This window comes from Lissotriton helveticus, chromosome 12 (assembly GCF_964261635.1).
Source record: "Lissotriton helveticus chromosome 12, aLisHel1.1, whole genome shotgun sequence".
Classification (NCBI taxonomy): domain Eukaryota; kingdom Metazoa; phylum Chordata; class Amphibia; order Caudata; family Salamandridae; genus Lissotriton; species Lissotriton helveticus.
In genome coordinates this window covers 880,386,447-880,414,130 of record NC_136073.1, presented here as the reverse complement: position 1 = coordinate 880,414,130, position 27,684 = coordinate 880,386,447, and the positions used below count along the sequence as shown (strand labels likewise).

Below are 27,684 nucleotides of genomic sequence, written 5' to 3'. Positions count from 1 at the left end.
TTGTGTCCTGCCACTGCACACATTCAGGGAACTACATCCTTCTATTTCTTTCAATGCTTCATAGGAGTGCATCTGTATTCTGCTCTCTCCGTTGTGTGTTGCTTCCCCTCCAACCAACCATCGCCTGTGCATGTTCTCTGTTTCTCCCTCCCCTCACACCCAAGACTTGTCCATTGCTTTCCCCACCCCTCTGACTTTTTTTTGTTTTTTACCCCTGCACCAAACGAGCCCAGCTTCAAGCACCTAGGTTGCTCCCTAGCCTCTTCTCTTTGCTTTACCCTGCTCCTGGATTTCTCCCCTACCCTTCACAGTCCTTTCTGTCAATCTTTTTGCTTTTACTTTTTTGGAGTCCCCTTGGCTGCTATTTGCTACTGGGCTGCTCCACATTCCTAGAAGTTATTGTTTTTATTAATATTTACCAATCTACGTGGCATCCGCAAACTTGGATTGGTAAATAAAAATTTTAAAAAGCGTGTGTATGCGAGGTGATGCATGCATGCGCATACATCATGAATGCGTGCACCGAGCACGTTGGCGTGGTTACTGTGCTCAGAGACCCCTTGGAATCTAGTGGGCGCCATACGTGATAGCATAGGTCACATCAGAAATACTCACGCAGACATTAATGAAGTATTCGCTCAGTATTACAAGCAGCTGTACTCTTCCCCCAGGAACCCTCCTCGGTGTAGGTGCGGAATTACCTGCAAGCAGGTAGCACTTTCTCGCTTGACCCCGCTGCAGGTGTTTGATCTCCTCTATCTGGAGAGTCAGGTCCAAGTCAATCTAGCAATCCGCCAGAAGGCGCGCAGAAAGATCCCAGGTACAAACGGGCTCCCCGTGGAACATTATTCAGCTTTCGGAGCCACTCTTACTCCTCGCCTGATAGGGAACTACAGAGAGGAGCACCAGGGGGGTGTTTTACCAAGCTCAATGCATAGGGCCCTCATAGTGGTGCTCTGAAACCGGGTAGAACTGTCTGAACTGGGGTGGCAGAGTGGGATAAAGAACAGTGATGGATTAAACCCAGATCTTTTGACTGGGTGTGAGTGTTTGATTGATTCAGATGCTCCGTCCATCACCACCCCCTTTTGTACCGCTTTTGGCCACCATAAGTGTGGCAGGGTATGCTCAGACGTGAGTCCCTTGCTCACTTTGCCACTGGATGCAAGCAAGCCGGACTGAAGACGGCTGTAATGCCAGAAACCGGTCCTCGGAAGCTTGTTTCCGGTCCAGGGAAGACATGGCTTGGCAGTTCGGGCTGGACTGTTCCCATGAGGCACAGGGTCAGACTGATTTGTATATAGCCATGTCAGAACTGGGGTGGCAGAGTGGGCTAAAGAACAGTGATGGATTAAACCCAGATCTTTTGACTGGGTGTGAGTGTTTGATTGATTCAGATGCTCCGTCCATCACCACCCCCTTTTGTACCGCTTTTGGCCACCATAAGTGTGGCAGGGTATGCTCAGACGGGAGTCCCTTGCTCACTTTGCCACTGGATGCAAGCAAGCCGGGCTGAAGACGGCTGTAATGCCAGAAACCGGTCCTCGGAAGCTTGTTTCCGGTCCAGGGAAGACATGGCTTGGCAGTTCGGGCTGGACTGTTCCCATGAGGCACAGGGTCAGACTGATTTGCATATAGCCATGTCAGAACTGGGGTGGCAGAGTGGGCTAAAGAACAGTGATGGATTAAACCCAGATCTTTTGACTGGGTGTGAGTGTTTGATTGATTCAGATGCTCCGTCCATCACCACCCCCTTTTGTACCGCTTTTGGCCACCATAAGTGTGGCAGGGTATGCTCAGACGTGAGTCCCTTGCTCACTTTGCCACTGGATGCAAGCAAGCCGGGCTGAAGACGGCTGTAATGCCAGAAACCGGTCCTCGGAAGCTTGTTTCCGGTCCAGGGAAGACATGGCTTGGCAGTTCGGGCTGGACTGTTCCCATGAGGCACAGGGTCAGACTGATTTGCATATAGCCATGTCAGAACTGGGGTGGCAGAGTGGGCTAAAGAAAAGTGATGGATTAAACCCAGATCTTTTGACTGGGTGTGAGTGTTTGATTGATTCAGATGCTCCGTCCATCACCACCCCCTTTTGTACAGCTGAAATCGGGTAGAGACCCCTTTACGGTGAGCTCTTATCACCCGTTGACAGAGTTGAAAATTGACTACAAAATGTTAAGTAAGGTCCTTGCGAATAGGTTGCTTCCTGTGGTTCGCTCCCTTGTTCTTTCGGACCAATGTGGGTTTCAGCTTTGAATGGTAACGCACTAAAAAAATTAGCGCCTGAGCCACATTATGGATGTGATATCCAGGGAAGCTGACCTCCCGGTGGCGTTCTCCCCAGATTTAAAAAAAGCATTGGATACGTGGAGTTGGTCCTACTTACCAGAGGTACTGGAGGTGTTTGGATGGGTTCTAATTTTCCAGGTTGGGTCAGTCTTTTATATACTGCCCCGCAAACGAGGGTCCGCTTCAGTCATTAGATCTTGCACTCTTTTTCCAGAAGTAGAGGGACCCGCCAAGGGTGCTCTTTACCTCTAGTAATTTCAGCACTTGCTATGGAGTCCCTAGCTGTCATGTTGCGCACAAAGGGCCCTGTCTGGGGACTCAGGGTGGGACTAGACTGGCACACTGTGTCCTTATACGCGGATGATGTGTTAGTATATCTACGGGACCATGCATGCACAATACTGGCCATTTAGGACCTGCTCGCCGCTCTAGGGAGATGGCTGGTCTCAAGGTAAACTGGGGTAAATACTGAATCTTCCCTTTAAGCAGGATTGAGCCGGAGGGTCAAGAAATGCAGGAAGTAGGGTGCCTCCCCTGGATTTTTGAGACTTTTTGCTATCTCAGCACAAGTGTTTACCACACAGACTGGGACTTGCTCGATGGTAATCATGGTAAGGCCTTGACCTCGAATCGCCAATCCATGCACTTCTGGACCCGGCTACCTCTCTTGCCTATGGGAAAAGCATTGGTGGCAAAGATGCTGGTTCTTCATAGGTTCCTATATTTCTTTGCTGCTTCGCCAGTGATACCAACTAGATCCTTTTTCAAGACTCTGAGCTCACTTGGGGACCTGCTCAGAAGCGGGTTTCGATCCCCATACTTCAACGCCTCATGCTCGAGGAGGGACTTGGGGCCCCAGACCTGGAGCCGTATTTTACAGCGATCCAATTGCAGTGGCCTACGCGCCGGTTGGCCGGAGAAAAAACAGCAGAGGGTACCCTGGTTCAAGCAGATCTGGGAGGCCTCAACATACTGGAGTGGCTGCTCTCGCCGGGTAGTCTGACCAGGGTCTGGGCAGGCTCAGACGAGTAGCCATGTTCATCTGGACTCCATATGTCCAAACCATACGTGAACAGACCCCCTATGCACCGCAGGTGCCCCTCTGGAGTGAGCCGGCCATGAAAGATCTGCTGCGGGTTCAAGATTCTTCTCCATGGGGAGACGTTGGGCTCATCCAAATGGGTGATCTATACAGTGACAGTGCTCTGCTCTCTTTCCAGAGGCTGCAGGAACTGTACAAGCTTCGGGCAGGCCTTTTTCTTGCACAGACTGCAGTTATGGAGACAGCGGAGAATCTATGGGCACCAGGATTGGCCGAGCCTCTGCTCCACTTGGGTTTGCAGTTCTTCTTAACACATGGGCTAGGCCATCTTGCGGTTTCGGTATTATAGGCAACACTATGAAGGATACAGTGAATTTCATACCTGGGGCAAGCCCAAATGGGATGAATTCTTGGGCAAGAAATTAGCCACCAAGCAGTGGACCATGGCCTTAGAACAGGCGAACAAGTCTTGCGCAATCCCGTTTAAAATTCATGCAATTCAATAACTTACATTAAACCTCCCTTACACTGCACTGTTTGCACAAACCATTTCCGGTGGTGGCCCCGGCCTGCCCGAGATGTGGTCACATAGATATTACATATATTCATATGGTTTGGGAATGCCCGCCGTTGATGCGCACATGGACCCAGGTGCTAGAACATGCGTCAACGGTGATTGATGTTTAGCTGCCTCTAGCCCCGCTCCGCAGTTTTTTAGGGATCACAAAAAAATTAGGCGCACCACACGCTGCCTGGAGCTAGTTGAGCTGATGGTCCTTTGTAAGAAATTAATTGCCATGGCTTGAAAGGTCCCTCGAATGCTGAATTCGGGCGACTCATAAATGGGCTGTGGTAGAAGCTGAAGCCATGATACCTGATCGCAGGTTGCGAGGGAAAGGAGGAGAGCTACAGTGTGGTGCACATATATAAGCTGTTCGACAGGTTGGATTTGCCCTCCCCCTATATTACAGTACCTTCCACAGTGACCAGGCGGCTGACCATATTGTACTGCTGTGCGACCCATTCACTTACACACACTTGCTCGCTGGACATCAATGAGAGATTTTCCGCTCTCCGGGGTAGACTGCGTAGGGGTTCACCCCACTCCCTTTCCCCCTTGGTACTAAAATTAGCCTGTATTCTCCATGTTTACGGTATCCTCCTGTTCCTCACATTACGGCACTTCAACATAGCTGCAAATGTCAGGCCCAGCCAGAGGGTTTAGAAAGTTACCGTTCTGCTAACTTTTATTCTGTGATATACACATTGGCTAATTCCTAGCGTGACCGGGTGCGTTATGTCACTTTGAGATGACATCCTATTTCTTTTTTAGGTCTCGCCTGATCCAGCGCATGCGCTGGCCTGGCCGAGACATTTAGTGTACGGGTTTTCAAAGTGCTGCCTCTGGCCTAAGGCTTACGTGAGTGTGCACGCGCGCAGCCGCCATGTGTCTTTCCTCTGCCACGCTTGATCGTGATCACTTTAATGGGCCGCACGGACACGTCACTTTCACGGCTGAGCGCCCAATGCTTGTTTCCTACTGTTCCTCCTTATTACAACCTTTCCACTCCCTCCTGTCCTCTCTGCTGTATTCCCTCCATATTTAATTCCTTTCTCCTCGCTACTTTCTTCCCTCTTGCCTTCACTTCTTTCTCCATTACAGTTTTTCTACGGATTCTCACCCTATTTCATCCCTTCTTAGCTACGGTTGGTTCTTCATTCCCTACCTCCCTCCATACGTTTCTGTCCACCCTCTTTAGTATCTATTTCATTCCCTCCTCCCTCCCAGCATCTTTCCACACCCACTACCACGCCACCGTGGATAGCTTATCATGCCGAGATGCACTCTAGTCCGGAGCCGTCTCCCGCCTGCCTGTGTGTGAGCACAGCGTCCTCCAGACACACGCCATTGTTTCCCACGCTTTCTGGGATGTGTTTTGTTTGCCTTTGTTATTGCACTGCCTTCCTTATCTGCCCCGGCTCATTTGTGGCCCTGACAAAGTCGCTTTGCGGCAGCTGGTCTGACGCCCACGGCTTAAGGACGCTGCCATAATTTCATTTACAGGGGGCTTGTAAGAGCAAATTGCTGTTTGGCGCACAAAGCCGCAGACTGGAGCCCGGCTGACATTCACTTTGGAGTGCAAGAATGGCGGATTTAAATGGCGCATTGTGGTTCAGATGTACGGGTAAATTGAGTAATGGCTGGTAATCCCGCAGGTCTGTTGCATACATCAAAGACGCCTGGGTCTGACTGCCTCTTCCTTGACAGGCACCACGCAGCTCCTCGGTCTGGGGGATTCTGGTTCGGGAAGTGTATCAGAGGACGTACATTGGGTAGGGTGACATTCACCCCAGTACAGAGATCCGAGCCTAAATCCATTGTTTCTTTTCTTCCCATGCTGTTCCAGTTTGGACCCAGCCATGTGCAAATCATTCTTTACCCTGCGCCCAATGGGGACAGTCCAGCCCGAACTGTCAATGTTTGTATTGTCCAGCATTCCGCCGATCATTTGTTTCTTTTGCCCCATAAGTGGGAAGGGTATGCCCAGACATGGGTCCTGTGCTCACTGCGCCACTGGACTCAAGCTAGCCTGGCTGAGGAGGGGTGATGCAGCGAAACCGGTCCCAGGATGCTTGTTTCCAGTCCAGGGAGGACCTGGCTTAGCAGTTCGGGGTGGACTGCTTCCATTGGAGCAGAGTCAAGACTGATTTGCATATGGCTGGGTCCAAACCTGGGTGGCGTGGTGAGCAAAAAAACGATGGATTAAACCCAGATCTTTGTCACGGAGTGAATGTTTGCATTGTCCAGCATTCGGTCCATCATTTGTTTCTTTTGCTGATATTCAATTAATGTCAATACAGGAATAAAAAATGTTTAAATGTTTGCGCCTAGGGAATAATGCAGTGCTCTGCAGCAGCAGGTTCGTCATCACGCCCTTTTAACTATTTTTTGTTTTTGATGGTGGTGCACAATATCAGCAAAAAGCGGGACTTTAAAGTGGAATGACAAAACTAGGAGGTCTCTCAAAGGGGCGTGGTCGATGTAATTAGGGGCGTGGCTTAAAAATATGTGCTTAGAAATGGTGTGCCGCCGGACTGGCTATTTGCTGCTTCTGTCATTGCATACAGATATATAATTCAACAAGTAACATTACACCTTCTAGTCTGGGCTCTTCGCTTTGCCAATGGTTGTTAGTTACATAAGATAAATAAGCCACTACTATGGCTTCGTTGTATAGAATATTGAAAGACCGAAAGAACTATAAGGAGCCTCTTTGAAGTTTCATCAAAGGCAGAGAAGGGTGGCACGGCTGCAGAGTTGAGATTTGATTGTCCCCGATGGTTAGAGCAAAAAAACGGGGAGCCCGAGGAGGACGGGTCTCAAACACCTGTTTACAGAACGGCCGGAGCTGAGTAACGGCACGACCCGGCCCACTTAAAGCCCTGCGAAAGGCAATAGGTCACAAAGGCGAGACCTGTTGACTTTGCAATGCTCGTTTCTGTTAGATACACACTAGGATTATCCGGAAATCCCAGTCGCAAACCTCTGTGCCAGATACGCCTCTGCCCTGCTCCCATGACAATGCGAGGGTGCGGTGAATGTGTTGGGGCGGGGGATCAGGTGAACAGGCCGTGCTGCGCCCCTCTAACGCCTTATGCCCGCCCCCCCCCCGTGGGGCGGATTAAGGAACCATAAGGGCCGCTTACATCTGGACTTTCTGCGCTCCGCCCGGTCTCCACCCACCTCTCGGAGCCAGGACGCCTGCGTGGGGGGCGCTGCGTGCAGTACCTCTTCGGCGGCTTCTCGTCCGGGCCCCCGAGTCGGTCCGGGTCGGTACCTGCAGCTCCCCCGGTGCCTTTACCCTCTCTGCAGCTCCAGGTGTGCACCACACTCCCTGCCTGCGCGCAATAAAACAAACCCACGTGTTTCCAAAGCGAGGGCGGGGCGTGACCCGAGTCACGGGCAGACCGGTTACACCGGTCCCGGATCCATCCGCCTCGGGGCAGGTGGGGGCGTGGGGCCTCTGGCTGAGCCGCTGGAGGAAGGCCATTATGTGTTTATCTTTTCAGTGTTTTGATTGTGGAGTTTGTTTTAAGTACCAGAATGCAAAGTGTGTGTGTGTGTGTGGGGGGGGGGGGGGGGGGGGGGGGGGGGGAGTGATAAGGCCTGTGTGATCTACTCCTATCTGGCAGTGGTGTGACATCCTGGAGTCTGTATTTGAGTCACATTTTAGGGGAAGAGGGGACATCATCTATGTGTCTTTTGCGGTGCTTCCATTATAAAATATTCTACTATTGTATATTTGCATGGTTTATCTGACTAGATAGCTCAGTCGGGAGAGCGCTTACTGCAATGATGAATATGTAGCCTGCCAGAGACACGTTTCAGTCCCATCGAGGCAGACTCGGGGTCTCACGTAGGACTCCCAGTGAACTCAAGTTGCAGCATTTTAGGTCCTTTTAAGATCTCACCTCTAGACACCTTGCAGCTGGCTGCTGCGGAATGCCTGGCCTCTTATTCCATTGTCTGTTTCTGTTTGTCCCCCAGCTTCTTCACCATACTTCTCATTGGATGACTTTTATTCTTCCACTGCCTATATTCTGGGAACTACTTTTTTTCCTGCTTTTATTCTCCTTGGGAGTGCAGGTTTTGACCTGCTCTGCCGTGTCACTCGGCCTACCCATAGTCACCCCAACAGACCCCGCTCCCAAATATCACGACGAGTAGTTTGCGTGAGATAAAAACCATAAATCACTGTCACCGCTCAGAGACGGTAAGAAACCCACTGCCTTACTGAGACAGCCATTCTACATATTAAATATGGTGATTTCCTTCGGGGTGGGGGGTGAGCCTTATAGAGCATCGGCTTGCCTCGCTTCCATTTCTCAGCACTCTTAGGGCCATCTTCAGCCATGTCCAGGCTGCAAGGGCTGGGTCTACTTCTGTGTCTTCCCAGGTCTGTTTTTCTTACCCACAGTGGCCCTGCCGTTAGGCGTCCCAAGGTACACCACGTACGACAACTGTCACCCCTGCACTGGTCTTTCAGCATACCTGTGGGTGATATCTTGTTAAAGTTACTGCTGCTCCCTCAATCGCGCTGCCGAGGGCTTACAGACCCCTTGCAGGTGCCCGCCTACGACCAACTGTAACGCCCAAGTGAGGTTTTGCAAAATCATGTCTTTCCACATCTCTCAATTGGGCAGCGCCCTACGTAATAGCCTGGGACCCGCAGGTTGAGCGGCCGGTACCGGTAGAAGTCCCAACCCATGTTCTTGCAAACCTTGCCAGTTGCAACATTTACCTTGTTCATGGACTTTCTACTGCTCCGTGGATCTCGGCTTCCCTCCATTCCAAACTTATTTCCGACCACAGAATGTCCGTGGAACTCATCTGGCGAACAGGGTTAGCTTCCTCCACATGTCAGTCAATAGCTGTCTTCTTCCTAAAGTCATCAGGTCTTTGCCCCAGAGGCGAACAATCACCAACAAGTCAGGGAAAACATCCTTTACAACTAAACTTTTACAACGCAGTGCTTTTACAACGCAGGTTTTACAACGAAAACCATTACAACGCATTGCGCTGGGGGGCGCTCTAGGATAGGGAATAGATTTAATTTACTATCCAACACCTTCCCTACTATCCACGGGGACTGGAGTTGGAATAGTAAATTAAACTATTCATTATCCAGAACCCCAAAGCGCTATGCGTTGTAACAGCATGCGTTGTAAAAACTGCGTTGCAACAGCATGCGTGGTAAAAGCATGCGCTGTAATGTCATACATCCACACGTCAGGTCCGGCCCGTCTCTTTAGGAACCGTGTCACTGCTGAGACTCGCTGTTTCCGTTTCATCTCAGGCTTGCTGGACCAGGCTATGTTGGGTCACCACAGTCATTCGAATTTTTAGGTCTTGACTATTTTATCACGCAAGTGATAAATAGATGAGAGTATTGAGGGCCAAATAAGCTCTGAAACCAACGGCAGATTTGCCACAGTTCATGTGCTCCGTGCGCATGCACAAGCCAGCTACGTCACAAACCACCATTTGTCTGTCAGTGTCTCACACACTTCAAAGGCTCCGCTCCCCGCCCCTGCCTGCATATCGCACTCTCCTACTTCTTCAAAGGCTCCGCTCCCCGCCCGCGCATTGCACTCTCCTACTTCCCCTCCCACCTCCCACGGCCGCTCTTCCCATTCACGCGCTCTGCAGGTCACCATTTGCCAGCATGTGTCCACCGCCCTGTTTGCTGCCAAACTCGGCTCCTCTCTTCTCTGTCGCTTCAGGTACTTCCTCCCTCCCCCTTTCCTGCCCGTTTTCTCTCGCTCCTCTCTCTTCTCTCCCTGTCCTCTCCTCATTGTTTTTTAAGCCCCCCTTTCCTGCACCCTTCCTTTCTTCGCATTCGTTTTTTTTCCCTCTTTGCTTGAATTTCACTTTCTCCATTTTTTTTTGCTTTAAGCTTGCTCCTCCTCGTTGGGTACTGCTGCTTGGACCTTGTGCTTTGTTGGTCGCTTCATATTTACAAAAAAAGCGCTCACCGCACACGCCCGCTTCCCCTCCTTGGCTACAGCCGCTTTGGACATTGCTCAATATTAAACACTTTATATTTACAAAAAGGGCATGCTGCAACATCTCACTTTAACTTAAACTATGGTAGCAGCAACTCTTGTGTGGCTGCTTTATATTGACCAAAAAGCACTCACCGGGACGTCGCACTTTAACTTTAAATATTGTGTTTTTATTTACAATGTGACACAACGTACTTCAGATTTAACATGCCAGCTGCGCGCCTTACTTTTGTGCTGGGCGGATCAACTGAATCTACTTTTAAAACATTTGTATGTTTTTTTCAACAGCGCACCTTGCCGTGCTACTTTTACTATGGTATCCATGCGTCTATTGTCAGCAGCTCACCGCCCATTTAAGATGCATGCTGTCCTCAAGGCCTGCTCCTCCAATTGGCCACTGCCTGCGCTTTTAAATCCTGACATACGTCCTGCTGCAGAGACTACCCACAGCACATACTGCATTGGCTTTTTATCATTTTCAAAACCAAGAGCTTTAACTTTCACAAATGCGACACCTATTGCATTGCAAATGCTTGTATTTTTAGTCACTGATCCAACACAGATCGGTAACCAAAATTAAAAAAGTATTTGCAATGCAATAGGTATGGCATTAGTGAAATTTCAACATGGCGGGCGCCTGCCTTACTTTAAATTTATACATTTTTATAGCATTGACGGCACCCCGCGCTCTAGCTTTTAACATATAAAGTTAAAGCGCGGCACATCGCAAAGGCTACAAAACCACACAAAAAAATGCTTGTTCTTGTGTAAGTCTTTCCCCCAGCACTCTGTTATTCTGTCACCCACCTGCTTCATTCACCCTGATTCCTCTCTCACACTTGTCCATGTGCTCTATCCACTGCTTCCACCACCAGCGCCCTTCGTGCAACTTTGCCTATCACCTTGTTGTGCCTTTCTGCTCTGTTAGACTCGTTTTTCCCTTGTTTAAATGTACAATCGACTATGCGTAAGTGCTCTTCCTCAGGCGTACTTTGAAATGGGTAAGTGCGGCACACGGCTTTCTGTTGACTACATTGATTGTCTATCTGCAAACAAATGGAAGCAACTTCGCTTCTTTACGATTAGCTAAATGTGTGCAATATATTGGGTTGCGTTGTGAAGGACGAGCTGTCCTTAACACCTTCATTGCGGCGGCTATTCCGCCGCAGTGCTAACGGTTTTCGGCGGCCGCGCGGCGGCCGCATGCTCGTGACGGACCCGCTCCGTCACGAGCGTCGGTTGAGCTGTGCTCGTGACGGAGCGGTTCCGTCACGGCCCGCTCCGCTCAATAGAACCTTCAGCGCAGGCGCGGAATTCGCGCCGCGCATGAGCGTTCTATCGAGCTGGGCGGGCCGTGACGGAACCGCTCCGTCATCAGCACAGCTCAACCGACGCGGATGACGGAGCGGTTCCGTCATCAGCGCCGAAGGGGTTAAGCGCAGCCTCACACTGTTCTTCTGGCTCCTTGGCGTTAATTAAAGATGAAAAGGCAGCTGTTCTGAAGTCGGTCGCTGGGTCCCTCCCAATCGCTTGCTTCCCTGCCTCCCACCCCCATCCGCATCGCACACCACATCAAAGCGTCCTGTTTCGTGCTTGAGGCAGCCTGCTCACCCTGTGCCGTCTCTTCCTTCACCCCGTCCCCACAACCCCCACCCAGATCGCAGCCTGCCCAGCCTGTGCCGTCTCTTCCTACCCCTTAACCCTTCACCCTGCCCCACCACCTCTCGAGATCGCTGCTTGTTTTTTTTTGTGTGCTTATGATACGTCTTCACTTAACAGAAATACAAACATATTAGTACCTTTGTTGTGGTAAATCGTACTCTCCTGCTATGTGCATTAAAATTAAAAAGTTTTTATACCTGTTCTTTGTACACGTTCCTGCTAATAAGCACTCCTACTGTTCAGTTAAAATTCTATGTGATGGTTCATTTTTTAAATGTATTTAATTGCAAGGATAAGCAGCTAGGTTTTTATTTTTGTTGCATAGGCTTTCAATGAATTTTTTTTACATGTATCTACTGCAGCAGCCTGCAAGACAAGACCTCTTTGCTTCACCAATGCTTGTTTGTGCCTTTCTGCCCTCTGTTAGACTCGTGTTTCCCATGTTTTTCTGCCCTTCTGCCCTCTGTTAGACTCGTTTTTTGTGCCTTTCTGCCCTCTGCATCACCACATCATCACTCAGCGCTACCCCAGCATCACTCAGCACCACCACATTATCACTCAGCACCACCACATTATCACTCAGCACCACCACATTATCACTCAGCACCACCACATTATCACTCAGCACCACCACATTATCACTCAGCACCACCACATTATCACTCAGCACCACCACATTATCACTCAGCACCACCACATTATCACTCTGCACCACCACAGCACCACTCTGCACCACCACAGCACCACTCCGCACCACCACAGCAGCACCACTCAGCACCACCACAGAACCACTCAGCACCACCACTCAGCACCACCACCACAGCACCACTCAGCACCACCACATTCACTCAGCACCACCACATTATCACTCAGCACCACCACATTATCACTCAACACCACCACATTATCACTCAGCACCACCACAGCACCACCACAGCACCACCACAGCACCACCACTCAGAACCACCTCAGCAGCACCACCTCAGCAGCACCACTCAGCACCACCACATTATCATTCAGCAGCACCACATTATCATTCAGCAGCACCACATTATCATTCAGCAGCACCACAGCACCACTCAGCACAACCACAGCATCACTCAGCGCAACCACAGCATCACTCAGCGCAACCACAGCATCACTCAGCGCAACCACAGCATCACTCAGCGCAACCACAGCATCACTCAGCGCAACCACAGCATCACTCAGCAAAACCACAGCATCACTCAGCAAAACCACAGCATCACTCAGCGCAACCACAGCATCACTCAGCGCAACCACAGCATCACTCAGCGCAACCACAGCATCACTCAGCGCAACCACAGCATCACTCCGCGCAACCACAGCATCACTCCGCGCAACCACAGCATCACTCCGCGCAACCACAGCATCACTCCGCGCAACCACAGCATCACTCCGCGCAACCACAGCATCCCTCCGCGCAACCACAGCATCACTCCGCGCAACCACAGCATCACTCCGCGCAACCGCAGCATCACTCGACACAACCGCAGCGTCACTCGGCGCAACCGCAGCGTCACTCGGCGCAACCGCTGCGTCACTCGGCGCAAACGCTGCGTCACTCGGCGCAAACGCTGCATCACTCGGCGCAACCGCAGCATCACTCAGCGCAACCGCAGCATCACTCAGCGCAACCGCAGCGTCACTCAGCGCAACCGCAGCATCACTCAGCGCAACCGCAGCATCACTCAGCGCAACCGCAGCATCACTCAGCGCAACCGCAGCATCACTCAGCGCAACCACAGCATCACTCAGCGCAACCACAGGATCACTCAGCGCAACCACAGCATCACTCAGCGCAACCACAGCATCACTCAGCGCAACCACAACATCACTCAGCGCCACCACAGCATCACTCAGCACCACCACAGCATCACTCAGCGCCACCACAGCATCACTCAGCACCGCCACAGCATCACTCAGCACCACCACAGCATCACTGGCTCAAATATGTTCTCTCAATGTTTCAAGCTTTATTACAAATGTCACAAAAAGATGTTAATATTTCACTTCTGTTCTTGGATTTTCGTCACAATAAAATACACTGAACATAATCTTCACAAAAGTTATTTACAAAAGTTTAAGCTATTGCAAATTACAATCACTTTTATTTAAGTATTAATTATTTAAAAAAATGAAAAGCCATTGTTATTTGTATTATCAATACATCTAAGTCACGTAAATACAAAACATGTTGCATTACAACTGCTCTAGGTGTCACATTTGCGAAAGTTATAACTATTGGCATTGTAAATGACAAAGCTATTAATTTAGCTATTTTCAAAAAACAACACATAAATAAAAAAATTGTCATTTACAAGACCAATAGCTCAAACTTTCCTAATGCGAGACCTATTTAATTGCAAATGCTTGTTGTTGTCTATTGGCCCGCAGCTGCACCCAGGTATTGTATGAATGCCCCAGCGGCCATGCTATCCTTCTGCTGTCAGATCCACCCGTTGAAAGATCAATCACCCGCTCAACACAAATGTAGCCTCACTCGACTCCTGCAAACCCATCCGTCCCGTCTGCCCAGATTCCTTATGTCTTCCCCTGAGGCCATGTCTGGCTGCTGTTGTGACCGCCCCAATGCGAAATGAATGGGTACCAAAGCACTCAACCAGTAAGCCGTCTGTACGCAAGGCTTTCTGCATGACGTCTGTAGACTGAAAACCTCTTCGTTTGCCTCCTGGGAGTGTGATGGATAGGTAGGCTCTCAAGAGGCGCCCCAGGCACCAGTCCCTTGCGAGTAAGCAGTCAATGCAGAGTGTTTACCCTTTGGTTTCTTGATAAGTCTTATACCTCCTAAACATCAATACCGTAATACCTCATGCATTTGTATGTCTTCACATTGTACGCTGGCTTTATCAGCTGCAGATCTGAACAGCGCTAGTAGTTTTATAGACCTAGAAGGCGCCTAATAATGCCACGTCATAAGTTACCCTGTACAGTGGGCTCTTGAATAGGTTGGTACCCATTGCCTGCAATGCCACTACTATTTTTTTGTTTGATCAGTTTAGTAAATTTTCATAGTACAGGTACAAATCAAATGTAAACCATAAATAATATGAGCTGCAGCAAATGTTGTAGTTTTGATCGGAGTAGAGTGGTGTTACAGAGTCTGCAATCCTTTTGTAAAAAAAAAAAAAATTACCCTACTACCAAAGACACTACCACCAGCAGATAGTGAACATTAAGTGCAAAGCTCCTGCTGCTTCCTTCGAGTCTGGACCTCTCTGCAACATTTGACATGGCCTCACACTCCATCCTCCTCATACACCAGCACAAGATTGCATCCAAGGACCTGATCTCCGCTGGATCTGCTCCTTAATGGATAGAACACAAGCTGTAAGACTGGCACCGCACTCCCCTGCAGCCCCATAACTGATAAACAGAGTGTGTCTAGGTTCATCGCTCCACTGCATCCTCTGCAATGCAAACATGATCCCTCTGGCCAACGTCATCCACGCGCAACATCAACATCCTCTCCTATGTCGAGGAGATGTAATTCGTACTCTCCCTCTTGGACAGGACCCCCAACACAAGAAACACGCTCATTGCCTGCATGACCAAAGAGGCTAACTGGATGAAAACAAAGAATCTCAAGCTCAACATTGAAAAGACTGAAGCAGTGATCTGAAAAAAACAACTCACCATGGGACTGAAACTGGTGGCCAGCTGAACCCGGACCCACACCCAGCACCAAACCAAGGAACATTGGAATCATCAACTGCAAACTGGGAGTGACCACACAGGTCAGTACTGTTAGAACTGGGGGTCTCTAGTTGGCAGAGGTAGGTACCACTGTCCAAATAGGGACCCTTGCTTCTAGTCAGGGTAAGGAGGAAACCCTCTGAGATAACCCCTGCTCACCCTCTAGGTAGCTTGGCACGAGCAGTCAAGGCTATTCAGGAGGCAATGTGTAAAGTATTTGTACCAACACTCACAGTAAAACAGTGAAAACACCACAAACTGACTCCACAACAGTTTAGAAAAATAAAAGGTATTTAATCTAAACTACACAAGACCAAAAACGACAAAAATCCAACATACACAGTTCAAGAATATGGTTTCAAAAGAGTTCTTAAGGTTGCGATAAAGTTCTTTAGGTTGCGATAAAATAATCCACAGTTGCGTGAAAAGTTCACAGTTGGTTCACGTTAGCTCACAGTACCTTTAGTTGTGACAAAGTTCCAAAAGCAGAAGCTGGTGCGGTGGAAAACAAGTGATGCGTTGCTCCTGAGACCCTGGGAGGCGTTTGCGACAGCCCCGCTGCAGCAGCGGGCGTGTTGCGACTAATCCGGTCTGTATGGGGAGGAAGGCCACTTGTATGGATTCCGGTGCGTAGTTTCCGTAAGAAGTTTGTCCTTGCAAAGGCACGATGCAACGATCTTTGGAGTTGCGACGATCTCCGGGGAGACGATGCGCGGACCAGCGGTGATCTCTCTCGCAGCTCCTCGATGCGATGGCTTCGGCGATGACTCTCCCAGCGACGTAATGCGGTCCGCAAGCAGGCGGTGCGGCGATCTCACCCAGCGACGAAAGGCTCTGCAACGACACTCGCAGCGATGTTAGACTTCCCACACCGATCGGGTGAGTCCCGCAAACGAAGGGTGCGACGGCTCTGACAGCGGCAACAGGCGCTGCGACGATCTCGGCCTTCGTAGCGGCGGGAATTTCCTCGCACTGTTGGGGAATGCGCTCCGCAGCGAGCAATGCGATAACTTTTCTGTAGAAAAGTCTCTCAAATCTTAGTTTCCAGCTTCCCAGCACAGGTACAACTTCCAGAGGCACCACACATGGGCCACGCACTCCAGGAAGGACAGAACTCTCCCAGTAGAGCTCAGGGGAAGCTGGGGGTGAAGTCCTTTTGTTCCTGGGACTTCAGAACAGGGAGCCAGCTCTTCTCAGGCTCTTGGAGATTCCTTCAAGCAAGGGGACACAGCACAAAGCAAAGTCCTTCCCCTCTCCTTGGCAGCAAAGCAACAGCAGGGCAATCCAGCAGAGCAACAGCTGGACAATCTTCCTTCTTCAGTTTCAGCTTTCTCCTTGGCAGAGGTTCCTTCTTGATTCCAGGATGATCTAATTTTCTGTTGTCAGGGGTCCTGTATGTATACCCCTAAAAGTCTTTGTTCTCTTTGTGCAAGTGGGCCCTGAGCCCGGTCTGAACCAGTTCTGGGTGTTTCTTGAGCACTTTGTTTTCCTGGCTTCTCCTTTCCTTTCAGAGTGAGGGGCAGGGTAGTCAGCCGCCCAGCAGGAGGTGGAGCCAGCATTGTGGAAGGCAGGCACAGCCCTATTCGGGCCCAGGTGCAATCTCCTCCCACCACTCAAGTAGCAAATGCAGTCATTCAGCCTAGGGCTGACTCAGCCAGCCTCCTGGGGAATCCCCAGCCCCTGTCACTCTCAAACCAGGCAATCAATACACAAACAGGCCAAGGCAAACAGAAGGGTCAGACAAGAGAACAGCAACTTTCTAAAAGCACTGTTCTCAAACACAGGATTTAAAAACAACCTTTCCTAAAAGATGTGTTATTAAATTCTGAGTTTAGGGATACTAGACTCATGTCCTATCTTGTTCCTATGGGAAGAAATGCTGGTAGCCACTGTAGCCAGCATCCCCCATGTTAACCTATGGAGCAAGATAGCCTTACAATAGTGAAAAACGAAAATGGCTGTAATTCAGTACCAGAGCATGTCACATGCACCAGTACATGCTCTACCTTTCACATACACTGCACCCTGCCTATGGGGGTACCTTGTGCCTTCCATAGGGGTGACCAATGTGCACAAAAAGGGAAGGGTTAGGCCTGGTCAGTGGGGACACTGACCAGGAGGACATGGCAGTTCACAGACTGCACACAGGCACTGCGGTGGCAGGCCTGAGACACCATTTTAGGGCTACTCATGTGGGTGGCACAATCAGTGCTGCAGGCCCACTAGTAGCATTTGTCATCACCAGCCCTGGCACACCCAGTGCACTTTCCTAGGGACTTCATGGTGATACAAATATGCCAAACAGGTATATCCAATCAGAATAACACTTTACACAGGGAGCACTTACACTCTGGCACTGATCAGCAGTGGCAGAGGGTCCAAAGCATCTAAACCAGCAAAAACGAAATCCAGCACAGCATCAAAAATACAGGAGGTAGAGGCCAAAAAGACAGGGGAAACCACGCCAAAGATGCCAGGTCTAACACGTACAATCACTGGATCCTGTCTCCACACTCTGAAGATGCGTAGCAAGACCTCGAAAGGGCTCCCAAGCAACACTATAAAAACTGTCACTCACGCTCTAGTCACCATGAAGTTGGACTATGGGAGCACCCTCTACGCTCTGATTACAAAGCAACTCACAAGAGGACTACAAACCACCCAGAACCCGGCAGCCAGATCCATCCTCTGTCTCACGGACAGAACTCGCATCACAACACACCTCAGGGAGATCCAGCGGCTCCTAAAGCACAAGCTTGTTCATTTCAAACGCGCACATATTCAAGGCACTGCACGACTTTGGTCCCACTTACCTGGAGAGTCACATCTTCTTCCATCAGCCACTCACACACAGCCGCTCTGCAGGACTCCTCCTCACACACATCCCACAAGTAGACAGAATCAGATCAGGAGGACGGACGCTCTCTCACATCGCTCCAAAGCGTGGAGCGGCCTCCCACTCCACTTCAGAGCCTCTCCCTTTCTTCTGGAATTCCGTGAGAAGCTGATGACCCGGCTTTTCGATTAACCAACCTAGCATAGGTAGGGGTAGGTACACACACCTGCTCAGCACCAGGATACCCTCGCGGGCAATAGTGCACTTTACAAATACACGTAACATAAAGTAAAATACCCCTATAAACCCTATCTGTGCCTGAAAGCCCAAGAACGAGAAGTCTAATTCCATTACCGTGTGCGAGTTTGTGTGGGCTTTAAGGAGCACCCTGTGTTGGGCTGTACCATCTGATGTGTACCCTGCAGGTGTACATCTGCTGCTCTGGTTTCAGAGCTGCTTCAGTAGTACAGCCTCTGCCCTCAGGAGGTGCGGCACTAAATCCCAAGTTGATGAAAGGCCATAAATGACTGCATTTCTGCCCTTAGATTAACTCCTTCAGACTTTAGACCTGGACCCTATAATCCTCCAAGCAGCATCTAGACCTGGCTTCTTTCCTGCCTTGGCTTTTCACTGACGAAGGAAATGCGAATTACTGATAGTACATTGGTTGTATATGTTCACCAGTTGTGTAAAGTGAGGGAACCCTTGAAAACTGCACCTTGGTCAACTACCACTCATCTGTGCCCCTTCCCACGTATCCACAAAAAGAGAAATGTGTCCTGTGTTAGCATTGCAATGATCTATCTCAATTCAACATACATTCCATACACAGTCGGGTTTTCAGATTGAGCAGTGGTTAGTTGAAAGAAGATATCTGAGAAAGGGACAGCAATACTTTATGTTTGAATGTACAATATGTTGGAACAATTCTAAAGGCTAATGGGCACATGCATCATTGTCTATTGCATTCGCAAACTGTGCGAATCGCAATTTTCGGCCGTTTGCGAATGCAATTGACAAAAATGGGATGCATCATGTTTTTCGCAATTTTGGGAATCGCAATCATGTTGCGATTTCTAAAATTGCGATTGCATTTAAGAAATCGCAATTTCAGATTTCTTAAATCCAATGCATGAACATTTAAAATTTGCGAATTCGCAATTAGGGAGAGGTAAATTACCATGAAATTGACCTTCATGGTAATTTGCGAAAACTTTCAAAAATGCACAAAAGTGCATTTTTGAAAGTTTCATTTTACACACACACATGCCCTTGGGGCATGTGTGTGTGAAAAATGCACTTGGGGTCCTTTGGACCCCCCCCTGCACCCTTGAAATTGCATTCTCAATTTGCGATTCGCAAAATGCTAATCGCAAGTTGAGAATGACTTCCCATTCATTCCTATGGGTCTCTAGGCCCATAGGAATCAATGGGAAGGGATTCCTTAATTGCGATTCGCAAATTGTGAATCGCAATTAAGGAAACTTAAGGAATCACACAAAAAATTGCGATTTCTTAATTTTTGCAATTAAGAAATCGCAAACGGCAACAATGATGCATGTAGCCGATAGAGTGCTGCAAAGTCGCAATAGAGGCAGGCTTGCGCAAAATTCACAAGTCGTTCTTCGACAACTGTCAACACATCACATGACTTGAGCTAATAAAACCTATGCTTTGAACGCCACCATGATATGCACCTGTTTTTTGCTTCCTGCTTAATAAATAACTTGATTAAGTATTCCCAGTGACACAGAGTACTAAAGCAGGCTTCGTTATGTATCGATTTTAGATATTGCGTACTAGCAGACCGAAGCACAATGGTGGATCAGTAAGAATAAGGACAGTGTCATTTGTTTCACGCCTGTTAGACACTAAGGTGAGTTGGAGAGATGTTTGAGGGGGATTCTGCCTTGGCAGGCTGTTGAGAGGGTGCTGGGTTATGAAGTCCTACATAGAGAAGCCCCTCATGCAATATTATGGTCATTATTCCTAATATATTCCTTTATAGATAAGTGGACACACGTGTAAGCAATCACTAACTGCAATGTTTACCAAGACCCACTAAAGAGACGGTGTTACCAACTGTACAGGTGATAGAGAGCGCTTACAACATAGGGCGATAATCTAAACCACCACATCAATGGATACTATCAATACGATGAGTCTCCTTAGCTAACCTGAGTTCTCTCCTTAATCTTCACAATCACATATACTCAGATACACTGCAACTATCCAGGCTCTTGAGTTACCGTTGATTATAACGCTAATACACATACGCGTGCCCAGACTCATGAAGTAATATACTTTCTGTTTAACATATTTCAGTTCATTTTAGTAGCTCAGTGGTGGGACTGCTTAATGCAATATTCCCTGAATTAATTACATTTTTCTTTTCTCTACAAGCCCAATTAGATCTAGGAGACAAATCGCCATAGGAATTTTATGTACCCTTTTTTTTTTTTTTTAAACATTGTGGATTACTGAAGAATAAGTCACCTTGCTTTATTAATTGGGTCTACTTCGCATTGGCACGGGTGGTGACCAATGTTTTAAGGTCCTTGTAGGTCCGGTTTCTTTCAAATGACTGATCAGTGACCATCTTTCGTATCTAAGGTAGGGGAAGTGTTCTTCTTAAACATTGGGCACTCTTTTATACACATTTTGGCGTCATCAATACAATTTGTTTGAAGTCTTGAAGGGTGTCACTGACATTAGCTGATGGTGGAATACTTTACAATGAATGATTTAGTGCACACTGAGCCACATAATTACATTATGTCAATCAGAGTGATAGCTACTTATGTTGATCTCGTCTAGCTCTGAAGAAGCCAACACCTTATGCAACTAGACGAAACGTGTTGGCTAGAATCAACTGTGTATCGAGCATGGGAGAAATCCTTAACAAAGAAGATTGGTTTGCACTGCACTGTAGATAGAACTATATTTGTGTGAGAGGGCTTGCAACCATAGTCATTCACTATGACATATGCTTTGAAAGCCACCATGAACATTTCTGAAAACAGTGGTCCCGGTTATATACATAAATTACAGATAGTAGTCAATTTCTTATTTAATAAAAAAAATACAAACGATAATGAAAGACGGGTGCCAGTGACAAAAACGGGGTTTGTGTTCTCTTTAGTGCGATACACATGTGTGAATAAGGTGGTCAGTGAGTGCATCAAGCAAACAATAACACAACCCGTTTGATTTCAATGGGAAAATTTAATGTAGGGTCTGAATTTTAAGTCTACGACGTTTCGACCGTGTAGTATATTATGGGTTAATCATCAGGACTCTTAGAGCATAGAGGTCGAAGGGGAGCTTAGGATGGATCAAAAGGATTTGTGTCGCTTTAGAGAGGAAAGTTCTATGGAACGGCGATAAGTTGCGCTGTCCATGTCGATGAGCATGAAGGTCCATGGTCTACTAGCAAAAAAGTCTCTTAGCGAATCCATATTGGTTACAAGAGCACAGTCCGCAGTAATTAGAATGCCACATTGAAGGTTTGGGGGCCTGAATCTGTGATCTTCTAGTACATATAGGATAGGCCAAAACTATTTAACAAATGAAGTTTGCAACAATCTCAGCTTTCTCCTGGGACAGTACGAAGCTGCTACCACCCTGACCTGTTCATGTGATGAATCCTCTTTGCAGACTTTTTTGCACTTCGTATTCTTTTGCAAATTTTATAAACCTTTTACATGTCGCTTTTTAAATTCGGTTCTTAAATCTCATTATTTTTTTTATAAATGTAAACCTGCAGTTTGCTTTATGAGAATACTAACCACCCCTACAATGTGCTTTTTATGTTGGATATTTTCTAAAGTCTGAAGTGCATTACCGCAAGTCGTGACTTTTTAATTTCAACATTTTTCTATTTTTGCATCTAGTAGATTTATTAATAGACATTTATATTTGTACCTGTTAAGGTACTTCTTTGATTATTTATTAATATTCAAATAAAGGAATTGAACATTGACTGACCATACACAGCACGTATGTGGTGTGAGTCTGCGTCTGGAGGAGGCCCAAGTATCTTCCTCTGCTTGGAGAACCATCTGAAAAGTCGCTCTCCCTGGACGTCTCTCCATGGTCTGTCCAGGAGTGCAGTAAGAGCTGGGGAGGGAGGGGGGAGAGGGGGAGGCTACTGTGCTGGTAGGTCGATAAATTACCTCTGAATAATGAATGGATAAATGGACAGCCATTTCAACGACATCATCTTGAGATGTCTCCCACTATCTCTTCTTTCACTGAGGTCTCTTTTTGTCCTTCTCCCTTTCATGACCCCTTTTGGTGTCTCTGCCCCCCTCCAACCCATTCTTTATCTCCTGCCCCCTCTTTTCCGCCAGAGGAATGGAAGCTTTGTGACTCCTCAACCATGTCTCACTCACCAAGATATCCCTTTTCCGCTCTTTATTTCGCTTTTCTTTGCCTACCCCCTACTCTCTCACCGGGTTTTCTCTTTATCCCTCTCTCGTTTTCCTTTTCTTTCCCTACCCTCTACCCCTTTCCTCCTTACTGTTCACTGTCCCCACCCTATCACATGTTGTACCACAGGCCACATTGCAGCCTGCGCCTAAGACAGCAGTTTCAGCTGCGTCCAGCTCAGGAGAGTTATGTACACTACACAGCAGTCAGCAGGGCAGCGGACATGCTGGCAGGCGTTTACGCACTTCATACGGCCTCACTGGAAGGTGGCTGGCCTGCCGGTGCGGTCTCTTGTGGTCCTCTCCCTGGGGGCGTGCTGCAGGTTGCTATCAGTGTCTCCTTCTTCCTTGAAGAACTGCACCAAAATCCTCTGGGAAGGATTCATTGGTATAAATTGAGCCCAATCCAATATGGCTGCTCTTCCATTTGTTTCTTAGGAGATGTTCCCAAACTGTTATAACAACACCATGTTGATGACGTAATTTCCTATTTTCAGGTATATATAGATTCCTCTTCCTGCTTGTGTCACAAAACTTCTTCTCTTCAGTTAGTGTGCTTCCTCGCTCCTATCCATTACTGGAATCTCGTGTTCCTTGACCTGTGGTTTCTGCAGTGTTCTTCATTGCCTTCTCCAGTCTCCTGGATTCTCTTCATCACCCCCTTGCTATTGTGGAGCCACACTAACATTGTTGTAGTTTATTTTTTTTGCCTTTGGGCCATTTCCTCCCTTGGTGCTCCTTCCGGGAGGCACTATATGTTTAGCCGCTTTCAGTGTCGGCGGCATTGCGGCTACTGGGAGGGATCACCTGTACCTCTGGCAGACCAAGACCATGAAGAACTGGGCTATAAGGTTCCGAAGGTGCTCCAGAGTGAATAGCCTGCATGGTGGTTGGAGTTTCATGAGTGCCGACGGTGGGCTGGGTGGTCAAGGTGCTCCTCTGGGTGTTGGCAGAGATGGGCAAGAGGGCTGCGATAGTGGAAGGGTCCGTTTGAGGTTCAAAGTTGTTGTAGATGCCGGTGATCTTGTTGCCGAGCAGTAGGGACAGCTGGCTGAGGAGGTCCTGAGTGGGAGCTCCACTGGTGGACCTTGCTGCCAGAGAGGTGGTCTTTCACTAGGTAAAGATTTCCTTGGAACTGCTTTCGATGCGGTCAGTGAGCATGAAGCGTTTGGTGGCTGCGATTTGCAGATGGCACCGTCTGATGGCAGATTTGTAGGTGTGCTTGTTGCTGTCATTCTGACTGTCTCCATCTGTGTTCACGATGCTTGCAGTGGCGTTTGCTGATCCTCACCTCTTCTATGAACCCGCTTGTTTGCGGTCTCGTTCTTGAAGCGTTGTTGGCTTTGAGAGGAGCCAGGGTATCCGCGCAGGCGGTGATCCAACTATTGAAGTTGGAGATGGATTTGGGGAGGCTGCTGTTGTGTCGATGCCTGTGGTGTAGGAATAGAGAAGTCCAGGATATATATATATATATTTTTTTTTATTTTTTATTTTATTTTAACCCGCCCCCTCCAGGCCCAGCCTCAAGCACCTCTGTTGGTATCTTGCCCCTCACCTCTTGCATTGCTCACCCACCCTGTTCCTCCATTTCTCCCCACCCTCACCCATTGGTCCCTTCTTGCATACATATAAACAAAGAGAGAGGTAGGGAGGGAGCAACATTCTTATTACCCACTTGACAATATGAACAACAATGAAAGAGTGTGCTTTTTTTGGGAAAAGTGTCTTTTTTTGAAAACACAGAGGTATTCGAGCACATAGACGAACAACACCTATTTGGTGTGTCTAGAAAGCCCTCACTCACCGACCTGGTCGGTGGCATGCTTCATCATTGGGCCCCACTGGGAGTGACCGAATGTCACCCCAGTGTGCTTCAACGCCAGATTTACTGCGGAGCGGGTAATGTGAAGATGTGAGAGCTAAGTGATAAACTACGTGAATAAGGAAAGTGTAAAGTGGTGAGTTTAAAAATGTCTTTGTTGTATCAAAAATTGTTTTAATGGCTGATCAAAAAGACATATTACCATTACACAATTTTTATATGTGTGGCCCCCTTTTCTATTTGCATGTTTTCAGACGACTTTTAACTTTCACGTCCCATGGTAGGGTGGGCCTTAGCGTGTCCATACCGCCTGGGTTTAATTCACCATAGGTCCTGACGAATGCCAGGTTAACTATACTGACATTGGCAGAAACATGTTGACCATCACTTAAGAGTATTGGAAACAGACCATTCAACTTAGTTGGCCTAGTTCTCCAACACATTTTTAATATGTCTTTTTGATCAGCCATTAAAACAATTTTTGATACAACAAAGACATTTTTAAACTCACCACTTTACACTTTCCTTATTCACGTAGTTTATCACTTATCTCTCACATATTCACATTACCCGCCCTTCTTGCTTACCTCATCCATTGCTTCCCACTCCCCGCTCCTCCATTGCTCCCCACCCTCACCCATTGGTCCCTTCCCACTTACCTCATCCATTGCTTCCCACTCCCCGCTCCTCCATTGCTCCCCACCCTCACCCATTGGTCCCTTCCCACTTACCTCATCCATTGCTTCCCACTCCCCGCTCCTCCATTGCTCCCCACCCTCACCCATTGGTCCCTTCCCACTTACCTCATCCATTGCTTCCCACTCCCCGCTCCTCCATTGCTCCCCACCCTCACCCATTGGTCCCTTGCCGCTCACCTCTTCCATTGCTTCCCACTCCCCGCTCCTCCATTGCTCCCCACCCTCACCCATTGGTCCCTTGCCGCTCACCTCTTCCATTGCTTCCCCTCCCTTCTCCTCCATTGCTCCCCACCCTCACCCATTGGTCCCTTGCCGCTCACCTCTTCCATTGCTTCCCCTCCCTTCTCCTACATTGCTCCCCACCCTCACCCATTGGTCCCTTGCCGCTCACCTCTTCCATTGCTTCCCACTCCCCGCTCCTCCATTGCTCCCCACCCTCACCCATTGGTCCCTTGCCGCTCACCTCTTCCATTGCTTCCCCTCCCTTCTCCTCCATTGCTCCCCACCCTCACCCATTGGTCCCTTGCCGCTCACCTCTTCCATTGCTTCCCCTCCCTGCTCCTACATTGCTCCCCACCCTCACCCATTGGTACTTTGCCGCTCACCTCTTCCATTGCTTCCCCCTTCCTGCTCCTACATTGCTCCCCACCACTCACAGCCCTTTCAATCATTTTCTTTTGTTGTGTTTTTTTTGGGAGGCCTCAGGAAGCTGCTATTGCTATTGGGCTGTCCTAGAAGCACTTTGGCTCAAGCGCATTTCATTTATTTTATTAAGTGGCGCCCGTAAGAGAGGATTGGTTAAAAAAACAAAAAAAGGGTGTGTGCAAGGTTGGTGACATATGCACACGCATATGTCATCAAGTACTCACGCACCTAGGACATACATACCAAGGGGCTCATTTATGAGGCCTTGGGTCTGTTTTGCGCTTCCGATGTGTCCCTTTTTGTGACGTATCGGCGGCGTAAAACATGCCTCCGGTTGCACATTATTCACAAAGTGACGTAAGCAGATGCGTCACTTGGTAAACCCCTACGCTACATTATACCTGCGTCAGGTATAATGTATGCAGGGTGGGCGTTCCCCCGCAAAAGCCTTGTAGAAGTGACGCAGTGTAATCTATGAGATTTCACTGGATCACTTCTAGGACGCCATTGTGTCAATATCTTGCGCCTGCCTCATAGTAGGCGTAAGAGTGGCGCAGGACACATTGCTGGAGTTGCGTCACTTTTGTGACACACTCCAGCAATGCGTCACTTTTGCGCTTCCAGATACATCGGAAATACTGACGTATTTGTAACTCCTTGCGACATGATGCGTCATACATTAAATATGACGCATCCAGTATGTCGCAAGGAGTGCGCACTGAGAAGTGACGGAAAGCTGCTTTCACGCAGCGATGCGTCATTTCTCATAAATGAGGCCCCAACAGTTTAAACCTTAAAAGTGGGAGATTTTTAAGAAAATAAAAAAGTGAGATAAATGCATTTTCCTTTTTGACCTATATTGAAGCACAGGCAGGGAGATAGCTAAAATAAAACCATTTTTTGCTTTAAAAAACTCGGAGTCTCCCGTCCGTAGGGAATTACGCAGGTACCATTACGCCGATGAGGCACTATAGCGGAAATAAGTATTGGCAAATGGCAAACGAAAAGGTCTAAAAAGGCGAGGCTAATTGGCTTTGCCAATGCTAGTTTCAAGTGAATGCGCCCTATGAATTTCAGGAAAAGCCTCGGTCCCAACATTCATTGCGCAAGCTACGCCTCTGCCCCGTTAATTCTCGGTACGTAAAACCGTTTGGGCTGAGGTTAAATATCCCTTCTGCGCCTCCCTCACACTTACGCCTCCCACCCCCCACACTGTACGCCTCCTATTCCCCACACACACTTTACGCCTCCTACTCCCCACAGATACTTTACGCCTCCTACTCCCCTCACACACTGTACGCCTCCTACTCCCCACAGATACTTTACGCCTCCTACTCCCCACACACACTTTACGCCTCCTATTCCCCACAGATACTTTACGCCTCCTACTCCCCTCACACACGGCCACATCACTCCTTCAACCCCCTTCCCCCACCGCAATGGTAACTCCGTGGAGGCGGGCAGGAACCAGAAGGGCCGCTTGGCATCAGGACTTTGAGTTCTCTCGCCCGTCTCCTCCAAACCTCTCGGACCCTGGAAGTTCAGGTGAGGCGGCGCGCGCTGTACCTGTTCGTCGGGTTCTCGACCGGGCCCCCGGGTCGGTTCTGCTCGGTGCCCACAGCAGGTGCGCTCTCACCGGAGCCAGCGCCGGTGCCTTTATCCTGCTAACGCGGGATTACTGGTTACTAATTATCTTACCAAATCCCATTTCCTGTCGACTGAATCGTTGGTACCTGTCTTGAGTAAAAGGTAATCTCACAATAAAAAATCAATTTAAGAACTTACACCACTCTAAATGACCACTGACCAAAATTAAGTTTTAAAGATTTAATATAAAGTCAAAGATAACTGAAGATACAAACTTCTCAAAATGAGATTCAAAAGGTATATCGGTATCACTATGAACATGAACTTCTTGAATAGTCTGAGTCTGAAGAACAAAATAATAAGTACAAGCTCT

The 27,684-nt window shown here is 48.4% G+C and overlaps 1 protein-coding gene across 2 annotated transcripts in view; it reads right to left on the bottom strand.

The window, feature by feature from the left end:
* Positions 1-27,387, bottom strand: part of LOC144797749 (phospholipid scramblase 1-like) — a 113,378-nt gene extending 85,991 nt beyond the window's left edge. The window contains exon 1 of one of the 2 annotated variants that reach the window (XM_078668498.1): positions 27,291-27,387. The gene's annotated coding sequence lies outside the window, so the exon portion shown is untranslated. Of the gene's footprint in view, positions 1-7,119; positions 7,254-27,290 lie in introns of those variants that run through there. The other variant, XM_078668499.1, reaches the window with a different exon arrangement.
* Between the last annotated feature and the right edge of the window lie 297 nt (positions 27,388-27,684).